We start from the raw sequence: 23,749 nt of genomic DNA, 5'->3' as shown, positions 1-23,749 counted from the left end.
ATCATCTCTGAAGATAACTGAGGTGTCATTCTCTCGGGATTTATCTTGGAAAGATCATATTGTTAAGAAGCTGCATTGCTAGTTAGATTGTGCTGGAAAATTTCCGATGTTTCTCGTAGTTCTGTACTTCCGTTACGAGTCAGAGTTGCCAGTTAGCCTGCTGTTTGTGAGAGTAGTTATTTTGCAAATTGAAGGGGGAGAGCGGGAGGGGGAGGCCAAGGATGAGATGGAAAAATGGACTGGAGACGTATATGAGAGAGGGGGGTGTGAGTTGGGAGCAGGGCAGTGAAATGGTGGGGTACAGGGCGATGTGCAGGCGATTTGTATGTGGTCACCCCATATGGGATTAAGGTGTCTGGCAATAGATAAATAGATAGACATTAATTTTTGTGCTCTTTTTCTCTATAATGTTTTATTTATGTGATTGGTAAATTATTTAATTTAATTTAAGTTTGTATGCTAAATAATTCAGAGTTTCTTGCAGTGTAAATAAACTCTGGCATGTTTTGGATGACTCAGGGGCGTACCTAGAGATATGGGGGCCCGAGGGGCTAGGTTCTTTGCGGGGCCCCCCTCCTGGAAGGGCGCCCCGCAAAGAACCTAGACGCCTCATTCTCAAAACTTGTCTAATATCTCAGCCGGAATTATCGGGATGATAAATATATATATTTTTTTAATATTAATAGACAAGCTTATATTTTTTTAAGGCTTTTGGAGGCCCCTCTCAATTGGAGGCCCGGGAGGCAGTTTCAAACAACCCACCTCATCCCCCCTTAGGTACGTCACTGGGATGTCTCCGAGTTCGTAACTGTTGTAAACGTTGCTTTCTCGGGAATACACTAGAAATGTGGAGAAGTGTAGAACACTCTGGAATAAAGGAAGCTTATATGAGGATGGGGAAGAGATTACAGCATTTTCAGTCGGTTTTCAGTTCATTTTGAGTGTCGTGCAGTGTCAGTGCAGTGTCAGTGAAGTTTGTACATCATTGGTGTTCGTGAAAATAGTGAAGTGTTGTTGTCTAGAATTAATTGTAATTATTTGGAAAATACAGACAATTAACTTTAGTGGCCTGTGTTTATATACAATGCCTGAGATGATTTTCTGTGCTGTACACAAAGGCTGACCATAGGAAGAGCAACTCACTGGGCAACGTCCTTACTATACTGTACTACTGCTGTTGGAGCCTGTGGGAGTGTGGGCTGGGGATAGAACAGTGGTGTCAGGAGTAGGATCATTAAATAGTGGTGCAGTGAGTCTAATCTTCAACATGGAGCAAGGGGATGTGCAGACAAGATCCCGAGCTGGGTAGGAGGACGAGGTGTAATTGGTTGCAGACATGAAGCTGTTGCAAACACAAAGTATCCAACTACAAGCACAGAATGAAGGACTACAGGCACAGAATGAATAACAGAAAGAACTCAAAGAACAATTACGGGCACAAAATGAGGGACAGAAAGAACTCAAAGAACAATTACAAGCACAAAGTGTACAATTATAGGGACAAAATGAAGGACAAAGATATGAAAGAACAATTGCAAGCACAGAGTGAACAACTAGGCGCACAACGTGAAGAGCAAAAAGAATGATATAAACAACTTCAAGAGGCATTACAGGAGCAACAGAGGGACTTACAGCTGAGGATGCAAGGACAGCTAGATGCTTTCATGGGGGAAATGAAGGAAGAACAGGAACAGGTTGAGGAGGAAGTAGATGCCAAGGTAGAGCAGCAGTAGTATAAGGTAAGCAATAATGTAATGGAGTGCAGACAGCATGTAGATGACCAGCTGAAGCATGTAGATGACTAGTTCTAGCATGTAGACGGCTATTAGAAGATAATTTGTGAGAGAATTGAGGCTGTAGAGAAATGTTGCACTGCTGAGCCTCAGGTTAGTGTAAAAGGAGCATATGAAAAAAAAAATAGACGGTGTATGGTGGAAGTTGACGAATCCCAAGCATCTAAAAGTAGCATTGCAGGGTTGAATAAGCAGAATGCAGAAGTTTTAAGTCCTGGACTTAATTATGATGCCCCAGTTTTTAGGCCCCAAACCAGTGAAGTGCATGGCTATGATGGGGGTACAAGTAAGAAGAAACAGCAGGAATTTGATGGTAGAGTATCTTGGGAAGCTTACCGTGCAAAATTTGAGTTACTTGCTGATCAGAATGGTTGGGATGATAGGTAGAGGGCAGTGCAGCTTGCTACAAACCTTAAGGGTGCCACAGTGGAAATTCTGGGTCAGATGTCAGTGATGCAGAGGAACAGTTATCAGTCCTTAGTTGAAGTGCTAGAGTGCAGACATGGGACCATGTACCAGACTGATGGTTACAGAGCATGTTTCCAGACCCAAGTACGGGCTTGAGGCGAATCCCTACAGCTGCTTACTCATGACCTGGAGAGTGGTACACAAGGTGTACCCTGGAGCAGCACCTGATCTATTGGCTATTCTTCTGAGAGACCAGTTCATTGATGCTCTTGACTGTGTAGAGTTGAAAGCGCAAGGGAAACAGGCACAACCCAGAAACATGCAAGAGCACTTGCCACGGCTCTAGAATTTGAGTCCTATGTCAGGTTCAATACGTCTACTTTTCAGGCAGGGTCGTAGTGCAGGATTCAAGGCAAGAAAGGGGCAGGTTCATGATGAGGGAAAATTTGAAGGAAGTTGCTGGTACTGTGAGGAGCCAGGACATAGAAAAGAGGACTGCTACAAGTGGAACAGGGAACAGAAGACCGGAAGAGGTTGCTGGTTCTGCGGGAAGCTGGGACACAAGAAGGACGATTATTACAAATGGAAGAAGGAACAAGAACACAGTGTGGTGCAAGGAAATGTACAATTGTATCAAAAGTGTCTTGGACATGTAGTGAGGTGGGACACTTCAGTTATGAGCGTCCAAAGAAGAAAAAGGAGGATAAGATGAAGGCTACAGAAGACCAGAGAGTAGAAGAAAATTAGTGGAGGCCGGTGTTAGGGGCAAACACCAGCTGGCTTTTCCCAAGTAGCCCCACCACTGAGAAAAAGCAAGAAAACTGCAATCAACAGTGTGCAAGTATACGAAAGAATAGACGGAAAGAAGTGTCCTCTGGTGACTGATTCAGCCTCAGAACAGACTTTAGTGTGGCCTGATGTGGTACATCATTTGTATCTGCCTGAATCATCAGAACAACTGTGTGGCATAACTAGGCACCACGCAGAACTGGGCTGAAGTGGCAGTGCAAGAGGCTACTCTTTCAGTCTATGTGTTTGACATGCAGGATCCTTAGCTTCTTGGTCTGGACTATCTGATGTACACTGGATGTAAGCTGGACTTCTTCATGAAGTTGAAGGTTCAAGGAAAGTCGGTTCCTGTCATGGCAGTGAGACGTACCAGTTCTGGTGGCGAGGTGAGGGTGCTCCATACTACAGTGATACCCTCAAGGTCAGAACTACTGCTTCAGTGTAAGGTGAGCAGCTCTTTTGACAGCTGTCTAGGGGTAGTGGAGCCTGGTGTACGATAGAAGACAAAGGCCGGAGTGATGGTAGGGAGAACTTTGGTGGAAACCGCTGCAGGTGAAGTGCCATCTGTGGTGGCCAGTTTCTCCTGTGAGCCAGAGATCAGTGATGGAGAAATTCTGGGACTGTGCCAGGTGGTGGACCCTGAATGGCATCAGAGGAAGACCAGTAAAAGGAGTGTAGTCAAAGAAGATGGGTTGCTGCCAGACCACTTACAAGACTTACTTTCAAGAAGTTGCCAATGCCTGGATGACTCACAAGTGCTGAAGTTCAGGCAGCTGCTGACGAAGTTTGCTGATGTCTTCTCCATTGGAAACCTAGACCTGGGGTGCACTGATCTGGTGGAGCATTTTACAGACACTGGGGATCACCGCCAGATTAATCAGCCAATGCTAAGGATGGCGCCAACTCACTGGCAATAAAAGGAGAAGGTGGTGGAGAATCTCCAAAGTCAAGGAGTGATAGAAAAGTCCAGCAGTCTTTGGGCACCAGCAGTTGTTCTGGTAAGGAAGAAGGGTGGTTCAGTAAAGTGCTGTGTAGATTATCGAGCCCTGAATGATACAGTGAAGGATGCATACCACTTGTCAACAGTGAAGGATGCATACCCCTTGTCAACAGTGAAGGATGCATACCCCTTGTCAACAGTGAAGGATGCATACCCCTTGTCAACAGTGAAGGATGCATACCACTTGTCAACAGTAAAGGATGCATACCCCTTGTCAACAGTGAAGGATGCATACCCCTTGTCAACAGTGAAGGATGCATACCCCTTGTCAACAGTGAAGGATGCATACCCCTTGTCAACAGTGAAGGATGCATACCACTTGTCAACAGTGAAGGATGCATACCCCTTGTCAACAGTGAAGGATGCATACCCCTTGTCAACAGTGAAGGATGCATACCCCTTGTCAACAGTGAAGGATGCATACCCCTTGTCAACAGTGAAGGATGCATACCCCTTGTCAACAGTGAAGGATGCATACCCCTTGTCAACAGTGAAGGATGCATACCCCTTGTCAACAGTGAAGGATGCATACCCCTTGTCAACAGTGAAGGATGCATACCCCTTGTCAACAGTGAAGGATGCATACCCCTTGTCAACAGTGAAGGATGCATACCCCTTGTCAACAGTGAAGGATGCATACCCCTTGTCAACAGTGAAGGATGCATACCCCTTGTCAACAGTGAAGGATGCATACCCCTTGTCAACAGTGAAGGATGCATACCCCTTGTCAACAGTGAAGGATGCATACCCCTTGTCAACAGTGAAGGATGCATACCCCTTGTCAACAGTGAAGGATGCATACCCCTTGTCAACAGTGAAGGATGCATACCCCTTGTCAACATTGAAGGATGCATACCCCTTGTCAAGAATTGATGACACTCTGGATGATCTGTCAGGTGCCAAGAGGTTCGCCAACCTAGATATGAAGGCAGGATATCATCAGGTCAAGGTTGCAGAGAAGGACAAGGAGAAAACAGCCTTTTCCTACGGGCTGGGTTTATGGCAGTTTAAAGTAATGCCATTTGGCCTATGCAATGCCCCAGCTATTTCTGAGCATCTCATGGATCGTGTACCTGAAGGCCTGCACTGGCACACAGCTCTCATCTATTTGGACAATGTAATATTATGTTTGGAAGGTCTTTCGACCAGGGATTGGAGAGGCTGTTGGTGGTGTTGAACAGGATCCGAGCAGCGCACCTCAAATGAACCTCAAGAAGTGCTGCCTGTTTCAGAAGGAAGTGAAGTGCCCGGGACACATTGTAGGTGAAGGGAGCACCCACACTGATCCAGAGAAGGTGGCAGCTGTGGAAAACTGGCCAGTTCCACCGTGTGTGAAAGAGCTACAGAGTTTCCTGGGCTTGTGCACTTATTATCGTAGTTTTGTCAAGGACTTTGCAATGATAGCTCCACCTGTGCACAAGTTGTTAGTGAAGAGGCAGAAGTTTACGTGGACTGCAATAACTCAGAAGGCCTTCGATGAACTCAGGCATGCATTAGCAAGCTCTCCAGTATTGCCGTACCTAGATCAGAGTCAGCCATTCATTCTGGACTGTAATGCTAGTGACCATGGTATTGGTGGAGTTCTTTCACAGAAGAAGGATGACAAGGAGTATGTGGTGACTTATTACAAGAAGCTCAGTCCACCAGAGCAGAACTACTGTGTGACCTGTAAGGAGCTCTTGGCAGTGATTAAGAACCATGATTTCTTCCATCACTACCTGTATGGGTCCTACTTCATCATCAGGGAGGACCACGCAGCACTCAAGTGGCTGAAGACGCAAAAGAATCCGGAAGGACAATTGGCTCGCTGGCTCTGGAAGATAGACCAGCACAACTATGAGGTGTAGCACTGCCTTGAGCTGGTACATGGCAATGCTGACAGCCTGATTCGTTGGCCTTGTGACGCAGAGTGCTGGCAGTGTAGTAAAAAAGATCATAGTAAGAAATGCAGCCGTACTGCACCAACAGGATCAGCGTCAGATGAAGAAGACCTGAAGAGGATGCAGATTTACAACCAGTGCTAGAGTGGCTGCAGCAGAGTACAGTGCGACCATCTTGGGAAGAAGTTTCCAGGACCAGCCCTGCGACCAAGAGCTACTGGAGTCAGTTGGACCTACTTCGTTAGAACAACGGACTACTGGAGCATCAGTGGGAGACAGTTGATAGCCTCAGGACAAAGAAAATGAGGTCTGGGATCTTGGATGGGTCTCATAACCATATCATTAGTGGGCACCTGGGAGTGAAGAAAACTCTAAGTTGGCTGCAACAGAGGTTCTACTGGACTGGCATGTGTCAGGATGTTGAAGAGTGGTGTTGGGCCTGTGATGTATGCTGTGCCAACAACGGACCCAAGAAATGTGGTTGTGCGGTGGACATTGCTGGACCTCTGCCACTTACGGAAAGAGGAAACAGGTATATATGTGTTGCCATGGACTACTTCACAAAGTGGCCAGAAGCCTGTGCCATCCCTGATCAAGAGGCTGCGACTGTTGCTCAGGTGATGGTTGACTAGTTTTTCTGTCGTTTTGGGATGCCACAAGAGCTACTCGTACATTCAGACTAGGGTAGAAACTTCGAGTCTGCTGTGTTCCATGAGTGCTACAAGTTATTGGGGATCAAGAAGACCGGGACGACCCCACTAAGGTCACAGTCAGATGGGACAAGTACTGCACAGAGGGACAAACGGAATGGGACTAGAAATTACCTGCATTGCTGATGGCATATCGGTCTGCATCTCATGAGTCTACTGGCTACACCCATGCAAAACTGATGTTGGGCCACGAGTTACTCTTACCTGTTGACTTGTTAATGGGAAGACCACCAGGTGAAGAGTTGTGCAATGCATGTTCAGGAAAGGCTGGCTGAGGTACATCATCAAGTGCGAGAAGCCCTTAAGTTTTTAGGAAAGGTGATATAGTGCAAGTATGTTGGCAAGGCAAGGGAGGTGAGCTTCAAGGATGGTGACAATGTTTGGTTGTACAATCCTCAATGGAAGAAGGGACAGTCACCGAAGCTGCAGAGCCCATGAGATGGGCCTTACACTGTGTTGGACCACCTATTAGACATAACGTACCGGATTCTGGGAGGCAGGAAATCTTGCCCAAAGGTGGTACACGTGAATCGCCTGTGGCAGTACTGTGGGCCAGGACAGTACAGCTGGGAAGTCTCCTTGGAATCGTGTTCAGCAGCTGCCGAGGATTTTGAGGAGGACCAAGGAGCTGAAGTACAATAGGATGGTGACAGTTTCCCAATGGAAGAAGTGCATCAGGAAGAGGATCAAGACATTCCAGGAGATGTGGACTGTGTAGAGGAGGGACGTCATCGGAAGTGGTATGGGAGAAGACCCGATAAGTTGAAGGATTATTTTGCGTATAGTTAGATGTTTCATTAGGATTAATTATGTTTAGTTTTGTCAGGACGACAAGGAACTAGGGAGGGGATATTGTTAAGAAGATGGATTGCTAGTTGCTGGAAAATTCCTAATGTTTCTCACAGTTCCGTACACTCGTTACGAGTCAGAGTTGCCAGTTAGCCTGCTGTTTGTGAGCGTTGTTATTTTGCACGTTGTACATTAATTTTTACGATCATTTTCTCAATATTGTTTTATTTATGTGATTGTTAAATTATGGAATTTAATTTAAGTTTGTATGCTAAACAATTTAGAGTGTTTTGCAGTGTAAGAAAACTCTGGGATGTTTTGGATGTCTCCGAGTTGGTAACTGTTGTAACCGTTGCTCTCTCGGGAATACACTAGAAATGTGGAGAAGTGTAGAACACTCTGGAATAAAGGAAGCCTATATGAGGATAGGGAAGAGATTACAGCATTTTCAGTCGGTTTTCAGTTCAGTTTGAGTGTCGCGCAGTGTCAGTGAAATTTGTATATCATTGGTATTTATGAAACTAGTGGAGTGTTGTTGTCTAAGTGTAATTATTTGGAAGATAAAGACAGTGAACTTTAGTAGCCTGTGTTTATTTACAACGCCTGAGCTGATCTTGTGTGCTGTACACCGAAAGGCTGACCATAGGAAGAACAACTCACTGGGCAACGTCCTTGCTATACTGTACTACTGCTGCTGGAACCTGTGGGAGTGTGGGACGGGAACGTAAAACATTACCTCTCTTGTAAAACCTGCTTCCAAGAGATTAGGTGTGCTAGGACGAGACTCCATGTTTTCTTTACCCCTGCACAGTTGTTGACTTTATACGGGGGTTTCAGTTGCCTCTGTGTAGAATACAACTCTCATGGGTGTGTGTATACATAAGAGTACAGTTTTTATGAGCAAGGTGGAGTCAGGGGCTTTTCATCTCATTAACTCTCCAAATCTTACCGGCTTCTTTCAGCCTCCCTCCTCGCTGCACTCTTTGATCTTTATCTCTTTTCTGTCGCAATTTCTGCTTCAATGTTCACTGCTCCTCTGAATAGTCTGCTTGAATCTCTCCACCATTACGGCAGTGCATAGCACTCGTCTAGCAGCAAGCTCTCAACCCTTTTCTGTCCAACTCTCAAATGCAAGAGTTAATCATTACTCCCAGTCCTTCATGTATGCAACAGGTCAACTCTGGAACTGTCTTTGTATTTCTTACTGCCTATGACCTATTAAGTGCAGTGTGTCCAGGCATCTCAAAATGAGTGAAACTTGAATTTAGCTTCCTGTTACCTTGCTTTTCTTTTTTCTTGGAGGGGACAGTCATCATCAGCCATTGCAAGTCCACTGCTGAACCTTCTTCACGACTTCCTTGACTGAGCCAATCTCTGCCATGTTTTCCTTGCAAACTTCTCTATCTCATCTCTCCACCTTCTGTCTGGCCCTTTTCTGCTACGCTTATAAGCTCTTGGAGTCCAGTCATTCAGCCTCTTGTTCCATCGATTACCCCTTATTCGTGCTACATGACCTGCCCATCTCCATTTCTGTTCTTTTATTACTTCTATAATGTCTTTGACTTTAGCCTGCTCACTCACCCAAGTTGATCTTTTCCTGTCTCTTGACGATATTACAACATATGACCTTTCAATTGCCCTTCGAGAACAGATTAGTTAATTATCCATCGATTTTGACAGTTTCCAGATCTCACAGCCGTACGTCATGTAAGTATACATTCGTTATATACTTTTCGTTTCATACACATTGGCAAGCTACTTTTTATGATGTCTCTATGTTTACCGAAAGCGTTCCATCCAATTGGTTTGCGTTTTTTTTTTTTTTTTATGGTCTTTCGTTAATCTTATCATTTGTCCTAAGTGATGTACTCCTCGACTTCTCCAAGTATTTCTTCACTTATCTGGGATGACGCTTTTTGGTGTATTTGGATTAAACATTAGTTTTACACCGGTTTATCTCTAGTCCTACTTTGAGACTTTCTCTGTTCAGGTCGTTTAACATTTCTTGTAATGTCTCTGCTGTTTCTGAGATTAGGACAATGTCATCTGCAAATCTTAAATGGTTTAGCTTTTCTCCATCAATGTTCACTCCTTTGTTTTCCCGGTCTAGCTTTCTGAAAGTACTTTCTAGGCATGCTGTAAATAATTTTGATTGTATATCCGTGACTCACGCCCTTCTCAGTCTTAATTTTTTCAGTCTTTATGTAATTTAACTGTAGCAGTTCCCTCTTTATATATGTTTACGAGCAGGTGTACAATGTTCTCATTCACTCCTTGTTCTCGCAATGAATTTATAATCGCTGTGTGCTCCACTGAGTCGAAAGCCTTTTCATAATCAACAAAAACTAAGCACAGTGGTTTATTATGTTCTATAGTTTTCTCAGTTAGCTGATTCATTGTGTGTAGATGATCAGTAGTCGAATACCCGCTTCGGAATCCTGCCTGTTCACGAGGTTGGTTTTCCTCGAAATAAGTTGTTATACATTTGGTAAGGACTTTAGTGAAGAGTTTGCAAATGACTGATAATAAGCTGATTGCTCGATAATTACTAAGATCTTTTGAGTCGCTTGTTTTATAAAGTAAAATAATTATTGCATTACACCATGTTTTGGGAATTTTCTTCTTTTTTATACACTGAGTAAATAAGTCGGCGAGCCTGTTTTGTACCTCTACTCCTGCATGCGACAACAAACCTGCTACTATTCCATCTTTTCCCGTAGCCTTCCCTCTTTTCATATTTTCAAGAGAAAATTACTTCGTCTGGTGTTACCTCCGGTATTTCACTTGCGTCACTTATTATCTTTGATGTATATACTTCTTTGTAAAATTCTTCAACTCTTCACCGTCTTATCTCTGCATTTAATGACTTCACCGTTTTTGTTTTTCAGTGATATAATTTGTTGCTTTCCTAGTGCCATTTTACTTCGGACCTGTTTCAGACTTCTTCCTTTTTTGACGGTTCCTTTGATCTGATCCAGGTTTCTTTTTTTTCTTCTCTTTGTCTCTTGTTAAGCTTATTTATTTCCTTCCTTTCTATTTCATCTTTATTTTTACTTTCATTTCCTTTCTTTTTTTCATGAGCTCGAGTGTTTTATGATATATATATATATATATATATATATATATATATATATATATATATATATATATATATAGATAGATAGATAGATAGATAGATAGATAGACAGATATATTGCCAGACGCCTTAATCCCGTAAGAGGTGGCCACAAACAAATCGCCTCCATGTCGCCCTGTCCCCCGCCATTTCACTGCCCTGCTCCCAGCTAACACCCCCCGCTCTCATATACCACTCCACTCCATCCCCCCATCTCATCGTCGACCTCCCCCTCCCTCTCCTTCCCTCCACCTCAGTCACATACACTCTCCTCGTCAGTCTCTTACTCTGCATCCTCTCCACATGGCCAAACCACCTCAGTGTGTTTCTCCTAACGCATCCTATCGCATTCACATCCACACCCCAACACTCCTTCACTTCCTCAATTGTCAGTCTCTCTCTCCATGTGACTCCACAATCTCCTCTCAAGACTGCCATCACCACCATTACGACATGACATCACCACCAAAACCACATTAACTCACCACGATTACCACACTACCATCACCATCATTACCACACTGACATCACCACCAAATTGATATTCAGTAAAAAAAGAAAAAAAAAGTGCAAGTCTTCTTGTGATGTTAAACAGCTACCTAGGCTGTTTATTCTCTTATTGCCTTGTTGGCTACCTGAATTCAGTCAGATGTATTGCCAGATCTGAGTCTGTGATACGTTGCCAGGTGAGCACAGCGGCTGAGCGCTTCACACACGGGAGGTAGATGGGCATATGGATTTCCTCCTTCTCTGCCTCTCATTCTCACCCTTGTCTTCAGGAAGCCAGCATTGGTCGTTTTAATTCCCGACGTCATTAGCTGATTTGACTGGAAAGTTTTTATGTATTCCTGTGGTATGGAGTCTGCAGGCTGAAAGATGGACTTCTGCCTCTGATCTAATGTTGTAATATAGTTACATAGTGGACGAATGAAGGCAATTCATTCGTCTGGGAACCTAAAATCTGGGGAATAAACCGGAGTTGCTACTGTCCGTCATGTTGTGGATGCATGACAACCAAATGTGGACTTTTTTACTTGGTTCTAAGAGTGTTTCTCTGCCATCCATTAACTTTCTCATTGCAGTAAAACAGTGAAATCCTTGAATTACACAAGATCAGACAACCTTACGGGACATCGTAGTTCATGTCGCCGACAGTTAATGGTGCTGCTGCTGACTCGTGGTGATGTCAATGTGGTATTGGTGGTGATGTCAGTGTGGTATTGGTGGTGATGTCAGTGTGGTATTGGTGGTGATGTCAGTGTGGTATTGGTGGTGATGTCAGTGTGGTATTGGTGGTGATGTCAGTGTGGTATTGGTGGTGATGTCAGTGTGGTATTGGTGGTGATGTCAGTGTGGTATTGGTGGTGATGTCAGTGTGGTATTGGTGGTGATGTCAGTGTGGTATTGGTGGTGATGCCAGTGTGGTATTGGAGGTGATGCCAGTGTGGTATTGGTGGTGATGTCAGTGTGGTATTGGTGGTGATGTCAGTGTGGTATTGGTGGTGATGTCAGTGTGGTATTGGTGGTGATGTCAGTGTGGTATTGGTGGTGATGTCAGTGTGGTATTGGTGGTGATGTCAGTGTGGTATTGGTGGTGATGTCAGTGTTGTATTGGTGGTGATGTCAGTGTGGTATTGGTGGTGATGTCAGTGTGGTATTGGTGGTGATGTCAGTGTGGTATTGGTGGTGATGTCAGTGTGGTATTGGTGGTGATGTCAGTGTGGTATTGGTGGTGATGTCAGTGTGGTATTGGTGGTGATGTCAGTGTGGTATTGGTGGTGATGTCAGTGTGGTATTGGTGGTGATGTCAGCGTGGTATTGGTGGTGATGTCAGTGTGGTATTGGTGGTGATGTCAGTGTGGTATTGGTGGTGATGTCAGTGTGGTATTGGTGGTGATGTCAGTGTTGTATTGGTGGTGATGTCAGTGTGGTATTGGTGGTGATGTCAGTGTGGTATTGGTGGTGATGTCAGTGTGGTATTGGTGGTGATGTCAGTGTAGTATTGGTGGTGATGTCAGTGTGGTATTGGTGGTGATGTCAGTGTGGTATTGGTGGTGATGTCAGTGTGGTATTGGTGGTGATGTCAGTGTGGTGATTGTGATGATGGTGTAGTACTGGTGGTGATGGTAGTGTGGTATTGGTGGTGATGATAGTGTGGTATTGGTGGTGATGTCAGTGTGGTACTGGTGGTGATGGTAGTGTGGTATTGGTGGTGGTGGTATTGGTGGTGATGGTAGTGTGGTATTGGTGGTGATGGTAGTGTGGTACTGGTGGTGATGGTAGTGTGGTACTGGTGGTGATGGTATTGGTGGTGATGGTACTGGTGGTGATGGTAGTGTGGTATTGGTGGTGATGGTACTGGTGGTGATGGTAGTGTGGTACTGGTGGTGATGGTACTGGTGGTGATGGTAGTGTGGTACTGGTGGTGATGGTATTGGTGGTGATGATAGTGTGGTACTGGTGGTGATGGTAGTGTGGTACTGGTGGTGATGGTACTGGTGGTGATGGTAGTGTGGTATTGGTGGTGATGGTACTGGTGGTGATGGTAGTGTGGTACTGGTGGTGATGGTAGTGTGGTATTGGTGGTGATGGTACTGGTGGTGATGGTAGTGTGGTACTGGTGGTGATGGTACTGGTGGTGATGGCACTGGTGGTGATGGTACTGGAGGTGATGGTATTGGTGGTGATGGTATTGGTGGTGATGGTATTGGTGGTGATGGTACTGGTGGTGATGGTACTGGTGGTGATGGTATTGGTGGTGATGGTACTGGTGGTGATGGTATTGGTGGTGATGGTACTGGTGGTGATGGTATTGGTGGTGATGGTACTGGTGGTGATGGTACTGGTGGTGATGGTACTGGTGGTGATGGTATTGGTGGTGATGGTATTGGTGGTGATGGTACTGGTGGTGATGGTACTGGTGGTGATGGTATTGGTGGTGATGGTACTGGTGGTGATGGTATTGGTGGTGATGGTACTGGTGGTGATGGTATTGGTGGTGATGGTACTGGTGGTGATGGTATTGGTGGTGATGGTACTGGTGGTGATGGTATTGGTGGTGATGGTACTGGTGGTGATGGTACTGGTGGTGATGGTACTGGTGGTGATGGTATTGGTGGTGATGGTACTGGTGGTGATGGTATTGGTGGTGATGGTACTGGTGGTGATGGTATTGGTTGTGATGGTACTGGTGGTGATGGTATTGGTGGTGATGGTACTGGTGGTGATGGTATTGGTGGTGATGGTACTGGTGGTGATGGTATTGGTGGTGATGGTACTGGTGGTGATGGTATTGGTGGTGATGGTAGTGTGGTACTGGTGGCGATGGTACTGGTGGTGATGGTAGTGTGGTACTGGTGGTGATGGTAGTGTGGTATTGGTGGTGATGGTACTGGTGGTGATGGTACTGGTGGTGATGGTACTGGTGGTGATGGTACTGGTGGTGATGGTACTGGTGGTGATGGTACTGGTGGTGATGGTATTGGTGGTGATGGTACTGGTGGTGATGGTACTGGTGGTGATGGTAGTGTGGTACTGGTGGTGATGGTACTGGTGGTGATGGTATTGGTGGTGATAGTACTGGTGGTGATGGTATTGGTGGTGATGGTACTGGCGGTGATGGTACTGGTGGTGATGGTAGTGTGGTACTGGTGGTGATGGTACTGGTGGTGATGGTACTGGTGGTGATGGTACTGGTGGTGATGGTAGTGTGGTACTGGTGGTGATGGTAGTGTGGTATTGGTGGTGATGGTACTGGTGGTGATGGTACTGGTGGTGATGGTATTGGTGGTGATGGTACTGGTGGTGATGGTACTGGTGGTGATGGTATTGGTGGTGATGGTACTGGTGGTGATGGTACTGGTGGTGATGGTACTGGTGGTGATGGTACTGGTGGTGATGGTACTGGTGGTGATGGTATTGGTGGTGATGGTATTGGTGGTGATGGTACTGGTGGTGATGGTATTGGTGGTGATGGTATTGGTGGTGATGGTACTGGTGGTGATGGTATTGGTGGTGATGGTATTGGTGGTGATGGTACTGGTGGTGAAGGTACTGGTGGTGATGGTACTGGTGGTGATGGTATTGGTGGTACTGGTGGTGATGGTACTGGTGGTGATGGTATTGGTGGTGATGGTACTGGTGGTGATGGTATTGGTGGTGATGGTACTGGTGGTGATGGTAGTGTGGTATTGGTGGTGATGGTAGTGTGGTACTGGTGGTGATGGTACTGGTGGTCATGGTAGTGTGGTACTGGTGGTGATGGTACTGGTGGTGATGGTACTGGTGGTGATGGTACTGGAGGTGATGGTACTGGTGGTGATGGTACTGGTGGTGATGGTACTGGTGGTGATGGTACTGGTGGTGATGGTATTGGTGGTGATGGTACTGGTGGTGATGGTATTGCTGGTGATGGTACTGGTGGTGATGGTACTGGTGGCGATGGTACTGGTGGTGATGGTAGTGTGGTACTGGTGGTGATGGTAGTGTGGTATTGGTGGTGATGGTACTGGTGGTGATGGTACTGGTGGTGATGGTACTGGTGGTGATGGTATTGGTGGTGATGGTACTGGTGGTGATGGTATTGGTGGTGATGGTACTGGTGGTGATGGTATTGGTGGTGATGGTACTGGTGGTGATGGTATTGGTGGTGATGGTACTGGTGGTGATGGTACTGGTGGTGATGGTATTCGTGGTGATGGTACTGGTGGTGATGGTACTGGTGGTGATGGTATTGGTGGTGATGGTACTGGTGGTGATGGTACTGGTGGTGATGGTATTGGTGGTGATGGTACTGGTGGTGATGGTACTGGTGGTGATGGTACTGGTGGTGATGGTACTGGTGGTGATGGTATTGGTGGTGATGGTACTGGTGGTGATGGTACTGGTGGTGATGGTAATGGTGGTGATGGTATTGGTGGTGAAGGCACTGGTGGTGATGGTACTGGTGGTGATGGTACTGGTGGTGATGGTACTGGTGGTGATGGTAGTGTGGTACTGGTGGTGATGGTACTGGTGGTGATGGTACTGGTGGTGATGGTACTGGTGGTGATGGTATTGGTGGTGATGGTACTGGTGGTGATGGTATTGGTGGTGATGGTACTGGTGGTGATGGTACTGGTGGTGATGGTATTGGTGGTGATGGTACTGGTGGTGATGGTATTGGTGGTGATGGTACTGGTGGTGATGGTACTGGTGGTGATGGTAGTGTGGTACTGGTGGTGATGGTACTGGTGGTGATGGTACTGGTGGTGATGGTACTGGTGGTGATGGTAGTGTGGTACTGGTGGTGATGGTAGTGTGGTACTGGTGGTGATGGTAGTGTGGTATTGGTGGTGATGGTAGTGTGGTATTGGTGGTGATGGTACCGGTGGTGATGGTAGTGTGGTACTGGTGGTGATGGTAGTGTGGTATTGGTGGTGATGGTACTGGTGGTGATGGTAGTGTGGTATTGGTGGTGATGGTACTGGTGGTGATGGTAGTGTGGTACTGGTGGTGATGGTATTGGTGGTGATGGTAGTGTGGTATTGGTGGTTCTGGTGGTGATGGTAGTGTGGTATTGGTGGTACTGGTGGTGATGGTATTGGTGGTGATGGTAGTGTAGTACTGGTGGTGATGGTAGTGTGGTACTGGTGGTGATGGTATTGGTGGTGATGGTAGTGTGGTACTGGTGGTGATGGTAGTGTGGTATTGGTGGTGATGGTAGTGTGGTACTGGTGGTGATGGTAGTGTGGTACTGGTGGTGATGGTACTGGTGGTGATGGTAGTGTGGTACTGGTGGTGATGGTAGTGTGGTACTGGTGGTGATGGTATTGGTGGTGATGGTAGTGTGGTATTGGTGGTGATGGTAGTGTGGTATTGGTGGTGATGGTAGTGTGGTATTGGTGGTGATGGTAGTGTGGTATTAGTGGTGATGGTAGTGTGGTACTGGTGGTGATGGTAGTGTGGTACTGGTGGTGATGGTATTGGTGGTGATGGTAGTGTGGTACTGGTGGTGATGGTATTGGTGGTGATGGTAGTGTGGTACTGGTGGTGATGGTAGTGTGGTACTGGTGGTGATGGTAGTGTGGTACTGGTAGTGATGGTAGTGTGGTACTGGTGGTGATGGTATAGGTCACATCTGGTTGGAGCACTTCAACTCACCACACAACCAGGTGTCTGTTACCTCCGTCAAGGAAGTTGGAGATGATGTACGAAAATTCACCGTGTTTCTCTGTTCGCTAGTCTGTTTGTCTCTTTTTGTTTGGGGCATCTCAAAAAGTTGTAATCTGATTGGTGGGCAGTGGTCACGGAAGAGCTAATAAGATTTTTAGAGGAATCCGGATTCGGATGCAAGAAATAATAGACTTTACTGGCGTTGGCGGAGGTATGGACTGTTGAAATTGAGTATGAGGATAGGCTAAGACCATAGAATTAGCTGCTTATTTGAGACCGTAAAAGTATTCGTCTTGTAGAAAAGGGAAATTGTAGTAATCAGGCATAAGTTTTATTGGCGTTGACGAAGGGATGCATTCTCTGAGTGCTTTCCAGTAGATTATGTAGATAGCAATATGTTTTTTTTTTTTTTTTTTTTTTTTTGGATTAAAAGAACCATTTGGTTTGTTACTTAGTGCAGTTGTCTGAAGGTAGCACTCCATCCAGTGAGTTGAAGGTGAGCACTTCACCTATTCCAGCAAGTCAGTTATAAGGCAGAATTAATTTTGGTCAGCTCTGATAACGTTACCGAATATGGAGAGTCTCGCCAAAACAGGAAATCGGCTGATAGTGTGGCAACATGTTTAACCTCATATCACAATGTGTTAACTCTTCCATCCATACGACTTACATTAAGCCAATATCCAATAAACTGTTTACTTCACCGCAAGAAGCTAAATTTCATTTAGCAGGCTGATACATTGTGTGTTTACAGGTTGGAGAAGCCTGTATCGTCAATATCAGTCAAAATTCTTCATGACCAATTCTATCTAAACATGACTATGATTCAGGGTAATATTGACTGTCTGTGCTCCCCAAAACTGGTACAAGCACGATAGTCAGTATGCCAAATCAAGATTAATCAAAATATCGTAATTTTTATGTTGCAAATCCCACTTTAACTATTCCATTACATTTAATATATCCTTTAAAGTAATCTGACTCCAAAATCAATGATACTTTGACAGCACCAATGCCGGGTGATTTTTGGATTTTGCTGACGTGGTCATCCACAGCGGTGAGGTATGGGCCTTGCTACTTTCAATTTTACTGCAGACAAACTTATGCACAGAATAAAAAAAGAATGATATCCCGTAAGAGTTTATGACGAGTGAGAGAAGCTTAAGTGACGCGATGTTTACTTTATGTTCAGCCGAGAAATGAGTGGCCCGACACGACCCGGCCCAGCCCAACACGACACAGCCTGTGATGGTTTCTAGGGGCTAATAACTTTTTCACAATGTGAGATAGAAAAGGGACTCTTTCAGCAGGTACTGTAGTAGGTAAAGTCAATAAATTTTGTTTTCAATTATATATTTACCCATGAGACCAAAGAAAACCCTTGAATCCTAGTTTTCCAAGGAAATGTACCGAGGGCTTCAGTTGACATGCTACACTATGAAATCGAATTTAAAAAAAATTTCCAGTTGTAACACTGTTGTCTTGCATGAACTCTAACAATTAAATATCGGAAATTAGGCTCATAATTTTACATGAAGGCTTTTTTTTTCTATAGTTTTGGGGTGAAATCAACAAGGGAATTCCCCCCATTTCTGGGCGTTATCATTCGATCAAAAGCCAAATGTTTACTGACGCAGTTCATTGACACGGCAAGTCAGGAGCAGAGAACTGATCATTGCGCGTGTGATAAACGCTATGGTGCTTCGCTATATGCACATCCAGAGAGAATAGGTGAGAGGAAACGTGAGAAATTAAATATTTTAGCTTAATTATTCTTTTGTTATTGTTCAACTACCTCATCAGAAATGTTGAAAGTTTAGACTAAGATGAAATTACAATGACAGGCTTATGTACAGTAAGTTTCGCGTCTAATTGGCAGCATGAGGTTGGCGCGAAACCTGAATTTTGCATACTAAAAAGTATTAATTCAGTGGTAAAAAATCTAAATGGTTCTAGAGCCCCTCCCAAAGTCACTCTTTTTTTCTCACTTTTGAGATATAAATCTCATAAAACAGAATGTCAAAGTAACTGACAACCATATGCTTATGATGAAAATGTTAAGAAAGATTAAATAAATGGATCACCAGCCGGAAAATCCTTCGTCCTATCCTCTACTGAATACTTTTGCCTTCTTCACACCAACTCGATACTCACGACATTCTTTGAACTTCCCGGTATTTCACCGTCACCACTATTACCTAGTCCTCCAGTGAATGAAGAGGAAGCCATAATACAGTACTGGTAGACCACACGAGAACAATAGCTGAATGAAGAGAAAGGCAAAAAAAGTGTCCGCGGCTGCGATCACTACCAGAGTACTATACATGCAGTCTCACAGCTGGTGGGAACTGTGAAAACATGATGGACATCAGCTGACAATCACTTTGGCCCACCGGCACCCCATATATCGACGCGAAAGGTGAATTCTTGATGGTAAGACATAGGTTCTTGGAAATTTGGAGCTTACCTGTGAAATGTAAATTTGCGAACCCAAATCGCATGAAACAAAAGAGCGTGCTGTACAAATGCTCGCTCGCTCATCACGCACTCACAAAGTGCATTTTACTGGTACTATTATAGCACTGTGATAATGTAAAGAAAAATAGATACTGAATACATATCAAGGCACATAATAGTTCATTGGCCTGATGTCTGGACTTCATGTTCCAGGCCTTCTACTGGGTCAGTATCACGAAAGCTGAAAGATGCAAGTTAATCGTGTCAGTGGTAAAGCTTGTATTATGTGTGGTATTCCAGTCAGCCAACATTAGCCGTTTTCGTTACCACAAAGCAGGTGTGGTAGAAATTGCTTTAAAAAATATTGCTGTGACAAAGGTTACATGAACTCTTCATGACAGATGACAGTGGTATCAAACGTTTTTCTTCAAAACTGCCCTTTGTTTCGCAGTATCTGTTAATAGCTCGTTATTATAATTCTTATTTCATGATGTGATCCACAGTCCACGTTGGTCTTGATGCAGTCGTGGCCAACGTGAGCTGACAGATTTTTTTTCTTTTTTTTGTTATTATGCAGAAAGTAGGATCCCATGACTGGAAGAGTGCAAAAAAACTGTTCCATAGAAAAAGAACGCTTACTATGGAATGAATCACTGTGCTCTGTACTTAATGCTGTCTGTTGTGATATCAGCTTTTTCTACCGCAGACATATCAAGTTTTGCTAATATATTTTCACTAGCAGGGGTATCAGGCGTTGCCCGGGTAAAAGCCTATGATCATGCATACTGGTATTGCCTGGGACCCTGGTTGGCCACTCTTGTTGTGGCAGAAAATCCCTGGGGTCCCATTTTACCCACTGAGCCCGTGTACCGCCTTGAGCCCAATTCCACAGGGATATATTTTGCCATGGACCTATTCCTACCTATAGTAGCCGCAGCGAGAAATGAACGCTGTGGTGGGGCAGGCGGGATGACCGGGGATTCCCCCACTGTAGCCATATCCACATGTCACCGACCATAGAGGTAGGATGTCACCGACCATCGGCCACCGCTGCAGCCCCGCTCCATGATCCTTACCCTGTGTCTCTGGCTTTCTCTTTCTCTCTCGGTTTCTATATAAACTGGTGTATTTCCGAAACTAATTATGAAATTATTATGACTTTTGTTCCACACCACCACTGAGGTAAAAATCAAGGAGAGTTTTCTGTATAAAGGTTTCCCCCTCCCTTGTCTGAGGGCAGGTCAGTTCTGGCAAGTGTGTAATTATAGGTCAGGCGGAGGTATCGGCAAGGCCGCACTCCCCTGCTCATATGCCACATTTAGGAGGGGGGGGAAACCTTTATACAGAAAACTCTCCTTGATTTTTACCTCAGTGGTGGTGTGGAAAAAAAGTCATAATAATTTCATAATTAGTTTCGGAAATGCACCAGTTTATATAGAAACCGAGAGAGAAAGAGAAAGCCAGAGACACAGGGTAAGGATCATGGAGCGGGGCTGCAGCGGTGGCCGATGGTCGGTGACATGTGGATATGGCTACAGTGGGGGAATCCCCGGTCATCCCGCCTGCCCCACCACAGTGTTCATTTCTCACTGCGGCTACTATAGGACCTATTTTCCAACCACACACCCACCTACCAACCCTGCCCACCCATCCACCCATCTACCCTGTTCATCCAACCAACTACCGTCCCACGCACCATGCCCATCTACTCACCCACTCATCCTGTCCACCCACTCACCCACCTACACTGTCCCACCACATCCACCCAACCCTGCCCACCCACTCTCCCACCTGCCAAACTCCCACCCATCCATCCACCCGACCCACCCTGCCCACCCCATTAATCCGTCCACGTATCCGACCAGCTGTAGCCAATAATGATACGGGTGTAGAGCTGAAAACTCTAAGGAAATAGGCTACCACATTTCCATCACGCTGACTTTCAGCTCTGATATATCTCATCATAGGTAGGCATAGAACAAATCACAATAATTTACAGTAAATTTATTTCCTCTGACAAAATATTCATTCCTCATAGTGTAAAATAATGTTCTTTCTAAAATAACATGTGTGATCTATATACGACAAACTGATAAATAATACTCCTGTTTTATTTAGCTCTTCAGCTGTCCCTTTCCTGTTTCCCTCATGCCTGCTGCCCCTCCCCTCTGCCTCCTCCCTGGCGCTACAAGGTCTTTCTGGCCTACCGCAGTCTTCTTTTTCCTGTTTCAATATATTATATCGAGAAGAAATATAAAAGGTAATAAGGAAACAATAAATTTAGTATTAATTTACTGCCTACGCATTTTAATAGACATCATGTGTAGCAGAGCGTAATAACCATAAAAATTGACGAAATATAATATTAATATTACATTCATTAAAGAAAGCATTGCCTGTTCTCTTCGTTAGAGGTCAGCAACTATTTGTCTGATTCACTAGGCTTCGTTTCAGCAGCATCAAAGATCATGAATAAACAAAACTACCAGGTGACGTGCTGCTCTTCGGTACTACGCTGCCAGTAACGTTTTACAGAACGCTAACGCTCCAGGTTCGTTCATTAAATACTGTGGTATTCTCAATATATTGTTTACTACCACTAATTAATTTTAACCTTCATTTACGTATAATATGATGAGAATATTTGCTTCACTACCACTCAAAAGTTCAGCCAATCACGTTATACCTGACACAGGCTTTAGGCTGTGAGTGTTTCATTCACAAAGCTAGATGGGCTTACTGCAGGGAACTACCAGATTACGCCATATACTCCAATATTTTTTTCGCACTTTCTGCTTGCCCAACTGTACATATTTCAATATGTAGAGAAAAGTTTCACCTATTAGAGCTGTTTAGAGAGTTCTATAGGCATCCTTCTCCACTAACATGGAGGACAGAGATTGACAAACATACGTACATATCTATCTATCTATCTATCTATCTATCTATTTATCTATTTCTCTCTCTCTCTCTCTCTCTCTCTCTCTCTCTCTCTCTCTAAGTATATACGGATTATATGGTTTGTCATTTAATCTGAATTACGTTCTCTGAACCCAACCCTCAGATTTACAGGTGAATCTGCTCGCCCTGCCAGTGCCACTCACCCGACCTGCAACACTCTGAAAAGCGTCGTTAGACTCATCGAAAATCGTGTAGTTTCTGTCTGAATCAACAGAGGGACACTAAAAAAAAATCCATTTATTTTTTTTCAATTTTAGTGAAGTTTCGCAAAAATTTAGGAACTGTAATGTACACATCTACAGTCGCAGCAAAAACTTACACCTGTGAGAGCTGTTTAAAATTCTATATGCCTTCCCCTTGATTTCCATCGAATACAGGTAGACAGACAGACAGACACTCTTTTATATACGTATCTATCTATCTATCTATCTATTATATATATATATATATATATATATATATATATATATATATATATATATACTGTATATGCATGCATGAAAGATTGTGTTTGAAGTACAAGTTGATCAATGAACACTGCTTTTTTAATTTATTTATCAATTTTCTTTTGTGGCTCTTGTGAAAATATTCCATAATCAAAATTATGACCTTGAGCTTTTTTTTTTTTTTTTTTTCTTTTTTTCCAATGGTGGGTGTAAGGAGTGCCTTGGCGTGTGGTGGTGGGGGTGCAGCTGACGCCCTTCAGGCATGATGGAGCAGGGGCGTGGCGCTGCGGAAGTGTTGGAGGCAGCCGCGGCGGCCCTCTGCTCACACAAGCAACTTTTACTCCTCCAGAGATAATTGCTACACGGTCCCGGCCATGGCGGGGGTGGGGAGCCGGCCTGAGCGATCACACGGCGGCGCACACCATTTCCCACCCAGGGACGACCAGTTGGAAGGCTGGTAATCGCTCGAGCGGCCTGGTCAAGAGGTGCTAATGATGCGTGTTTGTAATGGCTTCCATCCCTCTCCAAATCACTTCCCGGACCAAGGGAACAACGGCGCAGGTCGCTACGGACACCACGCACACTCCAGTCTTTGAAAATGATCCACACATTGACATCTGCTTTACAAGTATAGTTGAAGGAAACTCTTTACTGAAGCTAGAACATCGAGGTGTACAACAATGGTGACACAAATTTTCATTACCATTACTAGAAATGTGTACATAAAGTGCATAATGTTTTTCTTTTTCTTTTTCCTAATATCCACTTTCTCAGAAACTAAGGAAAAAAAATTTTTCCTCATTTTTTTTTTTTTTTTTCAGTTTATAGCATACAAACTAATCATAAATTCAAGAGATTTCTTTAAACTGTTGAAAAAATAAATAATGTCGTGAAGTTACAAGAATGAAGAGGTGGGGAAGACCTGTTGCAGGGAACAAATATTGCCTCACCAATCATGTATTGCCTCACCAGCAGCACAGAGGCCAGAGGCTGGGCTAAATAAAGGCAGACATGAGTGAACAGTCACGCCCTAAGTGACATTGTATGCAACTTGTCAGTTGGATGTCAACCTTTTTGGGCCACATCCGGTTAGAGTGTCTTATTCCAGCAGCCCAACAAGGAAGAGCCCCAGGGTGTACAGCAACTGCGCTCTACAGTTAGTCTAATTGCCGGACATTTGACTTATATCTGGGACTTTACTTTCAACCAACTGTTGTCTAAATCAAATTACTTCATCACTGCTTGACC

This window comes from Coenobita brevimanus, chromosome 55 (assembly GCF_032717465.1).
Source record: "Coenobita brevimanus isolate Jiangsu-jjx chromosome 55, ASM3271746v2, whole genome shotgun sequence".
NCBI lineage: Eukaryota > Metazoa > Arthropoda > Malacostraca > Decapoda > Coenobitidae > Coenobita > Coenobita brevimanus.
The sequence above is the reverse complement of the archived record's forward strand: the minus strand, read 5'-3'. Positions refer to the sequence as shown.